The sequence below is a fragment of the Piliocolobus tephrosceles genome, chromosome 10 (genome assembly GCF_002776525.5).
Source record: "Piliocolobus tephrosceles isolate RC106 chromosome 10, ASM277652v3, whole genome shotgun sequence".
Taxonomy (NCBI): domain Eukaryota; kingdom Metazoa; phylum Chordata; class Mammalia; order Primates; family Cercopithecidae; genus Piliocolobus; species Piliocolobus tephrosceles.
Genome location: NC_045443.1, coordinates 11,428,960 through 11,440,673, shown reverse-complemented (window position 1 = coordinate 11,440,673; position 11,714 = coordinate 11,428,960). Strand labels below are relative to the sequence as shown.

Here is an 11,714-nt window from a genome sequence, read left to right as displayed (position 1 = left end):
AACCTGATGACAATATGCCTAGGCAGTCATCTTTTTATGATGAATTTCCCAGGTATTCTTCGAGCTTCTTGTATTTGGATGTCTAGGTCTCTAGCAAGGCCAGTGGAGTTTTCCTCCTTTATTCCCCCAAATATGTTTTCTAAACTTTTAGATTTAACTTCTTCAGGAACACCAATTATTCTTAGGTTTGGTCATTTAATGAAATCCCAAACTTTTTGGAGTCTTTGTTCATTTTTTCTTTGTCTTTGTTGGACTGGGTTAACTTACAAACTTTATCTTTGAGGTTGAGGCTTTTTCTTCTGCCTGTTCGATTCTATTGCTGGGACTTTACAGAGTATTTTGCATTTCTCAAAATGCATCCATTATTTCTTGAAGTTTTGATTGTTTTTTATTTATGCTATCTAGTTCACTGAAGATGTCTCTTCTCATTTCTTGTATCATTTTTTGATTTCCTTAAATTGAACTTCACCTTTCTCTGATAGCTTCTTGATTAGGTTAATAACTAACCTTTTGAATTCTTTTTCAGGTAAATCATGGATTTCTTTTTTGTTTGGATCCATTGCTGGTGAACTAGTATGATTATTTGGAGGTGTTAAAGAACCTTGTTTTGTCATATTACTAGAATTGTTTTTCTAGTTCCTTCTCATTTGGGTAGACTATGTCAAAAGGAAAGTCTAGGACTCAAGGATGCTGTTCAGATTCTTTTGCCCATGGGGTGTTCCCTTGACATAGTACTTTCCCCTTTTCCTAGGGATGTGGCTTCCTGAGAGCTGAACTGTAGTGATTGCTATCACTCTTCTGGATCTAACCACCCAGCAGGTCTACCAGGCTCTGGGCTGGTACCTGGGGTTGTTTGCACAGAGTCATATAATGTGAATCATAGACCATGTGCTTTAAAACAATGTTCTTAATTTATTAAAATTATTTTCCTTCTATAGTGATAGCTTATTTTTCTAAAATTAGTATTCCTGAGAATACAATTTTAATAAGAAAAAAATTGTGCCTCTTTTTATGTCTGCTTTCTGGGGCTGAAGGTGATATGGAGGTGGATCTGTTTTTGAGTAAGTCCTGTAAATGACATATGTTTCCTCATGTGCTTGGTAAACTTAGAAAAATATTGTGTTGATGAGGAGTGTCCACAATGAATGGTATTGAAAGCTGGAGCACGTATTCTCAGTCAAGAAGAGAAATCCTGTTTGCCTGTCAGTGAATACATTTCCTAATAGTAAAATTTCCTTTAAATGTGTTTGTAATGCAATATTTTTTAAAACCTGTTATTGCTGGTGACAGAGCAGGAGTATCACCAGCGTGGACAAGCACTGTCATTTTAAGTTCACCTTGATCAAAAACTGCCTAAATCCAAAGGTCATCAGCCTACTGGCTAAGGTTAGCATGACCAAAAACCACAAATAATATCTCTGACCAAAAAAATTCCAAACCCCTCCCCTACCAGAGGCATGCCAGACCTGAGATAATCTCACCTCCACCCAGAGACAGTCCGACTCCACCATAAACTTCTCCCCTACACAGAAACATTTCAAGCTTGTGATAAGCCCCCTCACTCTAAAACCATTGTATACTCTTAGTCTGTGAGAGAGCACTCCTGACCAAAATTGGCCAGAAGCTCCTCTCAGGTTTATTTCTCTAAAATAAACTTGTCTTTGATGTTAAGCTGAATTTCATGTTTCTTTCCTCTTTCTTTAACTCTTACAGTTGGTATCTTAAGTACATGCTACAATTGTGTAGACAGCCTTTCTTTGACCTCTTTTTTTTTGATATTGACAAACATATCTGATTCACTACTCCCCACATCTATTTGGTTCTGAGGGTCTGAAAGAGTCCTCTACAATTGTCCTTGAGACTTTCTTTCAAAGCCACTGACTGACAATTGCTGCACAAATTTTGAAGCTGGCATTCCTAATTTTTGTACGCTTGCAAGTAATAACTGATTTGGCCAAAAGAGATTATAAACTGTTATTAATTTTATGATACAGATTGATTTCAGAGATGTCACAAAGGAAAAAAAATGTACTGAATTCAATGTAATATTCTACTTAAGCAAAAATCATTGAGAGCAATGGGCAGAAGCATTATAATATCACAATAGGTTTGTATACACTGTCAGTGTTTTTAACAGATGTTGTAGACATGAAGGGCTACGGATGATTTTAATAACAAAAACAAGACTGTTGTACATATGTTAATGTATCCAATAGTATTCACTAAAGAAATTGAATCATTTTCTTTAGCACCTGTGGAATAATTGCCAACATTAACTATTTATTACAACATCCCTCAAAACTATTTTCTGTAGTACATCTACATCAGAATCACTTGGGCTATTTATAAAAAATGCAGATTTCCCGGTGCAGTTAGAGACAAATGAAATCAATATCTATGGAGCTAGAACTGTGGAAACACCAGCTCTCTCTGTCTCCAGGTTGTGGTGAGTTCTGTCTTTGTTCTTTCAGGACTAGCTGATGGCCTCCTGTTTATAACCCCTAGCTTCCTGCACTACCCCTTGTGATTTCCCTAGACGTTGTCCACTTTATAATTTTTTCCTCTGATTTCTTAGTTTGAGTGTATGTGTATTTTTCCAGAACCCTGATTTATTAAATATCTCAAACTCTTTTTACTCGTCTCAATAGATTTCTGGTAGCCTGGTGCTGAATTGACTTGGGCCCTGTCTGGGTACACAGCTCCCGTAACTGCTGTGAGCAGGCTCTTCCTCCCTTGCTGCCATTGCCTTTTGCTGTGAAATTGCTTAGACCTTTAAAACCTGCCTTCTAGGATGCTTGGTTGAGTAAGACAATAACCATGAGAAGGAGAATCCCTGGCACTAGGATTCTAAACCTAGCACTAGACAGCACTAAACCTGCTGTTGCTACTTCTGAATCCTGTAACCCCAAAGGGCCTGGAGAGGCCAATATCTATGCCATTGGCTCTTCAAAACTCTGTCTTCCTCTGCTTTTGAATGTTCCAGTTTGAGAGTAAAATTTATGTTGAAGACATCTCCCCAACCTGTCCCCCAGTGGTGAGATATTCCCCTACAGTTTAAAACCCCCTCATGAATGCCTACTCATTTCATTTTATTTTTGTACTTACATAAAATCAACTTTATACATATTTTAAGCATATTTTAATGTTTTCAGCTTTATTAGGGTGTAAGTGATAAATAGAAATTGTATATATTTAGGGTGTGCAACTTCCTATTTTGATATATGTATACATTGTGAAATGCTCACTATAATCTAGCTAGTTAACATAGCCATCACCTCACATAGTGACCTTTTTTTGTATATGTGTGGTGAGAACACTCAAGATCTATCCTTTTAGCAATTTCAAGTATTCAATACAATATTTTAAATTATAGTCAGCATGCTGTACTCCCCTACACATTTTAGGCATGGTCAGGTGATATATAAACTCAAACTATTTCTAAATGTGATCTATCTCCTTGGGTAATTATTTGTTGGAATATAATGCCTTCAAATTCCTTTAATATTCCATTTGCTTTCATGTTCTCAGGTGTTTCTTTCTTTCTTTCTTTCTTTTTTTTTTTTTTTTTTTAACATACTTTCCTTAAATATGTTTGTGGAGCTCTCTATGGTGAGAGAAAGGAAGTTGATAAATTCTGGCTCTGATAAAAGAACTTTTATTCAAACATATTTTATCCAATTCTACCCCACTGTGGGTAATGCCACTTAGGAATTATTCCATCAGAATAGCATCTGACCTAAACCTTGACCTCATATATTACTCCTGCCCCTTGCTAGCCTTAGTAGATATCATTTTTATTGTTCCTTTTCTGAGAGAGCTGACTCTTCAAATATCTTGATGATGTTTCTCTCTCACACTGGAAATACCTGCATCTTTACCTACAACATATGTGTCAATCTGAAAATCATGTAATACTATTTTGGCTAATTTTCCTGGTTTTCCCTTCTCAAATACGTGCACACTTTATGTAACTAGTTCCTGGGGAGGGGTCTCTTCTGTTAGTGTTCTGCTATTTGTTTATTTCTTTTGGATGTTAGTAGTCACCCTTTGCAATCTAGAAACAAAAACCTCTCTTTTTCAGTTTCTTCTTTCTGAGTAATTAGATGCAGATTCATTTCCTTTTTCCTTTCATGTGTGCCTAGCACGGCCTCCAGATTCTCATTTTTCCTGACATTGCTCTCTAGTAAATTCCTCAATCTTTCTCCTAAGAAAATCTTTCTTCCACAACATTAACCAGGCTTTCTTGTTTTCCCTTTATTCTCCCATGACTTCCATTCTTATAGTTATATTGAAGAATACCAAAAACAAACTAAAATAAAGCAAAATCCAAAAATCCACCTTTTTCTCCCAGAGACAGTATTCTGAGAATGAAACTTTTTATATTTCTGATTTCCTTTTGAGTTAGTGGTAATTTAATTGAGTTGTTTCAGCCCAAGAAAACAACATACATATTGTATTTAATAAAAAATCCAATTATTTTAAACGGGTGAAGGTACAGATGAGTAATTTAGGAGTATTAATACAATCAGTAAATTGGAGAGACCATTTGGTGACTGTGACTCACAGTGTGACAAGGCATATGAATGTAAGAAGTTTCCTTTCATAGAGTTTCCTTGGTCCTGGAAACTGATGCAGGTTAAGTTCTAACGATGCAGGGACTAAAAGGTTGAGTACTAATGATTTAGGGATTAAAACCTTATGCACTGATACTCTGTAGTCTAGCATCTAGCTGCCCTCCCCCTGCTTTTATTTTCTTAAACAAGCTTTACTTTTTGAACAATGTTAAACTTATAGAAAAATTCTGGAGTTTGTACATAGAGTTCCCATGGGTCTTGTACTCAGTTTCTCCTATCCTACATTACTACGGTGTATTTGTTATAATTAATGAACCAGTTGCTACATTATTATTAATTAAAGTTCATACCTCATTCAGGTTCCTTTAGTCGTGCCTCATGTATTTTTCTGTCCCAGGACCCCGTCCAGGATGCCACATTTTATTTAGATGTTGGGTCTCCTTAGGTTCTTCTTGGCTGTGACAGTTTCTCAGACTTTCCTTGCTTTTGATGACCTTGATGGTTTAAAGAATACCGATCAGGTATTTTGCAGCATGTTTCTTTGTTAAGATGTATCTGATAATTTCCTCTTGAATACACTGGAGTTATGGGATTTTTGATTAGAAAGACCACAGAGGCAAAGTTAATGTGCCATTTTCATCATGTCACATCAGGAGTACATACTATCAACATAACTTGTCCCTTTCTATGTTGTCCTTGGTCACGCAGAGGAGACAGTGTTTGAAAGTTTCCTTCATTGTAAAGTTATTCTTTCCCTCCCTCTTTCCAAGTGTAAGGAGCGGAGAGTTATGTTCCACTTCCTTGAGTATTCATATAAATTCTTTAGAACTATTCCGCATGGGAGGTTCACCTCTTGTCTCTCCACACTACCCCCACTTTTTAATGAGCTTTTCCTCACCTTCTGGTTCTACAAGGGATTTCAGGTTCATCTTGTTTATTTCCTGCCCCAGTCATAGAATCAACCATTTCTCTAAGGAGTCCTAGTTCCTTTTATCAGATAATGGCATTAGAAACCAAGATCTGGGTGTGCTCATTGCTCCTGCATGTCTTTGCTTCTAGTCCTTTAGTAACCTGTGTTTATGTACTTACATAGAAATATTTCTATATGTAGAAACATTGGTTAATATATATCCATATTAAGCTAAACATAGTTCATACTGACATCTCCAACTCTGATCCATTACTACATGGATCATTCTAGCTTCCTCCCCTTGCTTATCTGCAAACTCCTGCTCCAAGAGTGAGGAAGCTGCCTGCCATGATCCACCATCCATTTATTCATTGTTCAATGTTGATATACATGTATAAAAGCATCAGAATAGTTAACCAATAACTTTATGGGAAACAACTTTATTAACTATAGTACAGTCCTTATGTATAGTTTCTCTGGCCTTTAGTTTTGCAAACTCCACTTATTTTCAAAGTTATGTTGGCCAGCACTTTTGTCCCTACCCTCTTCAGTGAGGCTTTTTAATACTAACTGTGATACAATTAAATTATATTGTCACATTTTGCATTTCATCCTGAGATTCTCCCAAACTCTTAAATGATTTTTAAAATTTGTGTAGATTTTCACTCTTTGAACTGCAAAATTCAATGGGTTTTGACAAAGTGTCATTTGGCCACAATTACAATATTGTACAGGACGTTTTTACCACCCTAAAAAATCCCTAGTGCCTCACCTATTCAACCCTCCTGTCTCCCTCCCTCCAGGCAACCACTGATCTTTTATTTTCAATCTTCTTTAAAGAGTTTTGCAAACGTTTTGCAAATATTTACAAATTGATTATTAATTTATAAGGAGAAGCAAAGACCTAGAATAGCCAACATAATACTGAGGAAGAAAAAAGTTAAAGGTTGGAATGACCAAAATCCAGAACACTGACACCACCAAACGCTGGTGAGGATGTGGAGCAATAAGAACTCTCCTTCATTGCTGGTGGAAATGCAAAATAGTGCAGCCACTTTGGAAGAGAGTTTGTGATTTTTTGTAAAACTAAACTTACTGTTACCATATGATCTAGCAATTATGGTGGAACATTGTATAATTAGAATCGTAGAGTGTGTACCCTTTCCAGACTGGCTTCTTTCACTTATGACATGCATTTAAGATTCATCCATGTTCCTTCATGGATTGATAGCTTCTTTCTTTTTCTCAGTGAATAATATTCCACTGTATGTGTACACAACAGTTTTTTAAATTCATTCGCCTGTTGAAGGACATCTTGATTGCTTCTGGTTTTTGATGATTATCAATAAAGCTGCTATAAACTTGTGCATGTAGGTTTTTGCAGAAACAAGTTTTTAAATCACTTGGGTGGATAGCTAGGAGTGCATACGATGAATTACATAGTAAAACTAGGTTAAGCTTTGTAAGAAACTACCAAACTGTCTTCCAAAGTGATCCTACCATTTTGCATTCCCACCAGCAGTACATGAGAGTTCCTGTTTTTCTGCATCCTTGCCAGTAATTAGTATTGTCAGATTTTTTCATTTTAGTAATTCTAATAGGCATATGGTGGTATCTCATTGTTGTTTTAATTCTCAGTCCCTAATAACATACAATGTGGAACATTTCTTCATGTGTTTACTTGCCATCTGTATGTCTTCTCTGGTTTAGGTGTCTCTTTAGATCTTTTTGCTTATTTAAAAATATTTTTGTAATAAAGACTTTATTTTTTAAAGCAGTTTTAGGTTCCCAGCAAAATTGAAGGTACAGAGATTTTCCATAGATTCCCTGTCTTCACACATGCGTAGCCTCCTTCATTGTCAATATCTCCTAATACAGTGGTATATTTGTTACATTTGATGAACCTACATTAAAACATTATCTCCCAGAATACATAGTTTACACTAGGACATCTTTTTCATGTTGTACATTTTATGAATTTGTACAAACTTATAATGACATATAGCCACCATTATAATATCGTGCAGAGTATTTTCATTGCCCTAAAAATCATTTTTGCTTTGACTGTTCATTCTTCCTTTTCCCTAACTCCTGGCAACTACTGATCTTTTTATAATCTTCATTGTTGTAACCTTTCCAGAATGTCATAGAGTTGGAATCATACAGCCTATTCAGATTGACTTGTTTTACTTAACAATAGGCATTTAGGTTTACTCCACGTTTTTCCATGGCTTGATAGTGCATTTCTTTTTAGCACTGAATAATATTCTATTATATGAATGTACTGCAGTTTATTTATCCATTCAGCATCTTGGCTGCTTCCGAGTTTTGACAATGATGTATAAACAAACATTCACGTGCAGATTTTTGTATGTGCATAAGTTTTTAATTCCTTTGCATAAATACCAAGGAGTGTGATTGCTAGATCATACGGTAACAGTAAGTTTAGTTTTGTAAACAAAATCACTAAACTGTCTTCCAAAGTGGCTATACCATTGTGCATTCCAGCAGTGAACGAGAGTTCTTGTTGCTCCACATCCTCACCAGCGTTTGCTGTTGTCAGTGTTCTGGATTTTGGTCATTCCAATCTTTCAACTTTTTTCTTCTTCAGTATTATGTTGTCTATTCTAGGTCTTTGGTTCTCCTTACAAATTAATAATTAACTTGTAAATATTTGCAAAATAGCTTGCTGGGATTTTGATTGGTATTGCATTCACTGTATTCATTAAGCTGAGAAGAAGTGAAAATCTTACCAATATCAATGGTAAGATAATTGGAAAATCTTACCAATTTTTATTCCGTGAACATTGAAACATCTCTCCATTGATTTAGATATACTTTAATTTCTCAAATGAAAGAGTTTTGTTTTTTTTTCTTCCCATCAGAGTTTGGTAGTATTCTGTATATCTAGCTGCCTTTTCATTTTGAAGTCTTGCCTTGTGGTCTTCGCTGAGAAATATCACAGGAGGTAAAAATCATTTCATCCATCTGAAATTGTACTCTTCTTGTTGTGGGCTTTAACGGGACTAAAGTGCTAGTTCTCTAACGTTATATCCCTTTTCTGAGAACTTTGAAGTCCAAAGCTAAGTTTCAGTGAGTCAAGGTAATGCCAAGGTAATGGTCTCACATCAGTAACAGAGGACCTCACACCAGGACCTTAGAAACCTTCCTTGTAAAGATCATAAAGGTAGTAAGGCCATGAAGGTCTCTCACTACAGCCACAGAAATTTCTTACCAAGTTCTAGAGCTACAGAGATTTCTTACCAAGTTCTAAATGTCCCCTTAGCTTTTTGGCTCATATGTGCTTCTTCACTTAGAAATCCAGATTTTGTGTTACTTCCAAGCACATTCTCCTAATTTCAACAAATGGAAACTGTAGAGTTTACCTAAGAATTTGCTGTCATTTTAATAGAGTAAAAAAAATAGGATTATTTCATGTTACTCTTTATGCTTTACCTATGAGCCCAAATAGTGATTATTAGTCTGTCTGTACTAGTCTTCTGGGTTTTGATGATGGGAAAGTAAGGAGTTCAATAGGATGTTTTGTTTTATCTGATAGATTCTTAATCTTTAAATGCAAAGTACCAATTTGTAATCACTTCTGCTCTAATGATCTCACAGTAGATAGAAATAATTATTACTTAATTCCTGGTCTTGGACCTGGGTGTTCATGACTTAATATAACTAACGTGTATGTAATTTAAAAGTTCACAATCATTTTTAAATAATCTATGTTTTTTAATATTTAATTTTGTTACCTAAGAATTTTATGCTCCATTTTAAGAAAACTGCACATAAAAGCCACTAGTAAGCTGTTAAGTACTAAATGCATTTATTTATCATAAGGGAAGAAGCTAAGGTTCAGAGAAATAGGTAGTAAAGAAGCTGTTCTCACTTCCAGGCACCACCCATTGCTTTCCATGATATTCAACATCCTGCCCTAACTTTTCATTTTTTTCCCAAAGGAGTGAATAAAGCAAAATGCCAGCAGACATCAAAAGCTGAAGACACAGAGTAGAGATGCGGTTCACTGACTCTGGCTTACCTGATTGTGCAGGGATTGGTCTGTTATACCCGAAACAAAGCACAATGGGAATATGACATTTAGGACACAGAGGGCGCCTGTTCCCCATGTAGGAGGAAAGAATTCAATACATTCAGCTGCAAATATCCACCTCTTAGTCAAGCACTGAGGTTTTTGTGGAAGATAAAGAAGAAAATAATATGCAAAAGGTCTTGCTGATGCATGAAGAGTGGCATTTTACAAGTATTAGGGAACTAGATTCTGGAGCCAGAGGGTCTCTGTTTGAATCCGAGACCCAACCTTACTAGCTTCGTGACCTTGGGCAGCTTACCTAAATATTTTTGCTTTGGTTTTCCTTTTCTATAAAATAATGATTTTATTATCATAATAGTTTTTTTTATTTTTATTTATTTATTTATTTTTAAGATGGAGTTCCTCTCTTGTTGCCCAGGCTGGAGTGCAATGGCACTCTCTTGGCTCACTGCAACCTCTGCCTCCTGGGTTCAAGCAATTCTCCTGCCTCAGCCTCCCGAGTAGCTGGGATTACAGGCACCTACCATCATGCCTGGCTAATTTTTTTTTTTTTTTTTTTTTTTTTTTGGTATTTTTAGTAGAGATGGGTTTCACTATGTTGGTCAGGCTGGTCTCGAATTCCTCAACTCAGGTGATCCACCCACCTGGACCTCCCAAAGTCCTAGGATTAAAGGCGTGAACCACCCTGTGCCCTGCCTGATGGTTAGAATACATTAATTACATTACCCACACAATAATTTAATGACGTAAATTAATTAGTATTGTAAATCACTTAGAACAGTGCCTAGCAATGCTATTTATTATTATTGTTGTTGTTATACTACCATGAGAGTTGAGGATGAAGATTACTGTGCTAAGTGGAAACATTTGACCAGAAATTTAAAAAAAATTGAACAGTACTCTTACCCTGGGCCATGAGAGTCTTCTTTGGTTCAATTTATATAAATTAAAACATTAGTTCAATAAAAATTTCTAGTTCATTTCTATATGTACATTTCATATTTCATTGGTATTAAACTACTTGGTCTATAGGGTCGGGATGATGGAGGAAATTCAGAGATATTTTCTCTAACACAAAATCTGGAATTTTCAGTGCACGGGAGAGTTAAATATAAAACATAAAGGCTTAAAAATTACGGTTGTTGAAACTGAAGTCAGTTTTTCAAAATGTGGTTCTTTGTGCCAGCAGTTTCTCTTAGTTTCTCTTTTATAGCTGATTATAACAGAGGCAGGAGCTATGTTGTGACATTGTACCTCCACTGTTATTTAGGATTATATAGTGAGAAAACTGAAGCCTGCAAACACAAAATCTGTAGCTCAGTGAATTCACAAAATAGAAAATAGGAATAGAGCGACTTCTGTCATCTTCGGAGTATATTTTGTCAGAGTTATACTTGCACTGTCTGGTTACACTTGCATTGACTCCTTTTAGGAAAAGGAGGTGAAAATTAGAATTCTAGCCATATAGATTTTACACTGAGAAAGTATTATAGCAAACATTTAGTTCAGTCACGTTTAAAAAACTTTTTGGTAATTTTTTAGTCCTGATATAATTTCAGAAGTACAGAAAAGTTAAAACAATAGTAAGAATAACTACTCGTAGTCTGTACCCAGGTTCACTAATTGTTAACATTTTGCCCCATTTGCTATCTGATTTGTGTTTTCTCTCCCGCTCACATGCACATATACACATATATATTTTTCAGAGCATTTGAGAGTAAGTTGCAACATGATACTCCTTTACTCCTAAATACTTAGATGTGTATATTTTGGAACAAAGACATTCTCTTATATTGCCACATGCAATGGTCAAAAGCAATAGGTTTAGATTTAACATAGGACCCCCTCATTATCTAATCTACAGTCACATGTAAATTTAGTTGATTGTCCTGATAATGCCCTTTATAGACAAATTATTTTTCCTGCTCCAGGATCCAATCTGGAGTCATGCCATGCATTTATTTGCATTTATTTGTCATGTTTCTGTGGTTTTCTTTAATCTGGATCAGTTTCTCAGCTATCTGAGAAACCCACCATATGATTTCCCACAGCAGCTGCACCATTTGCCGTTTACATTCCCACAAACAATGTACAAAGGTTTCAATTTGTCTCCATGCTTGCCAATACTTCCTTCCTTCCTTCCTTCCTTCCTTCCTTCCTTCCTTCCTTCCTT

The 11,714-nt window shown here is 35.8% G+C and overlaps 1 long non-coding RNA gene across 1 annotated transcript in view; it reads right to left on the bottom strand.

The window, feature by feature from the left end:
* Positions 1-4,088: 4,088 nt before the first annotated feature.
* Positions 4,089-11,714, bottom strand: part of LOC111552127 — an 18,727-nt gene continuing 11,101 nt past the window's right edge. The window contains exon 2 of the long non-coding RNA XR_002734552.1: positions 4,089-5,068. This is a non-coding gene — a long non-coding RNA (uncharacterized LOC111552127). The remainder of the gene's footprint in view (positions 5,069-11,714) is intronic.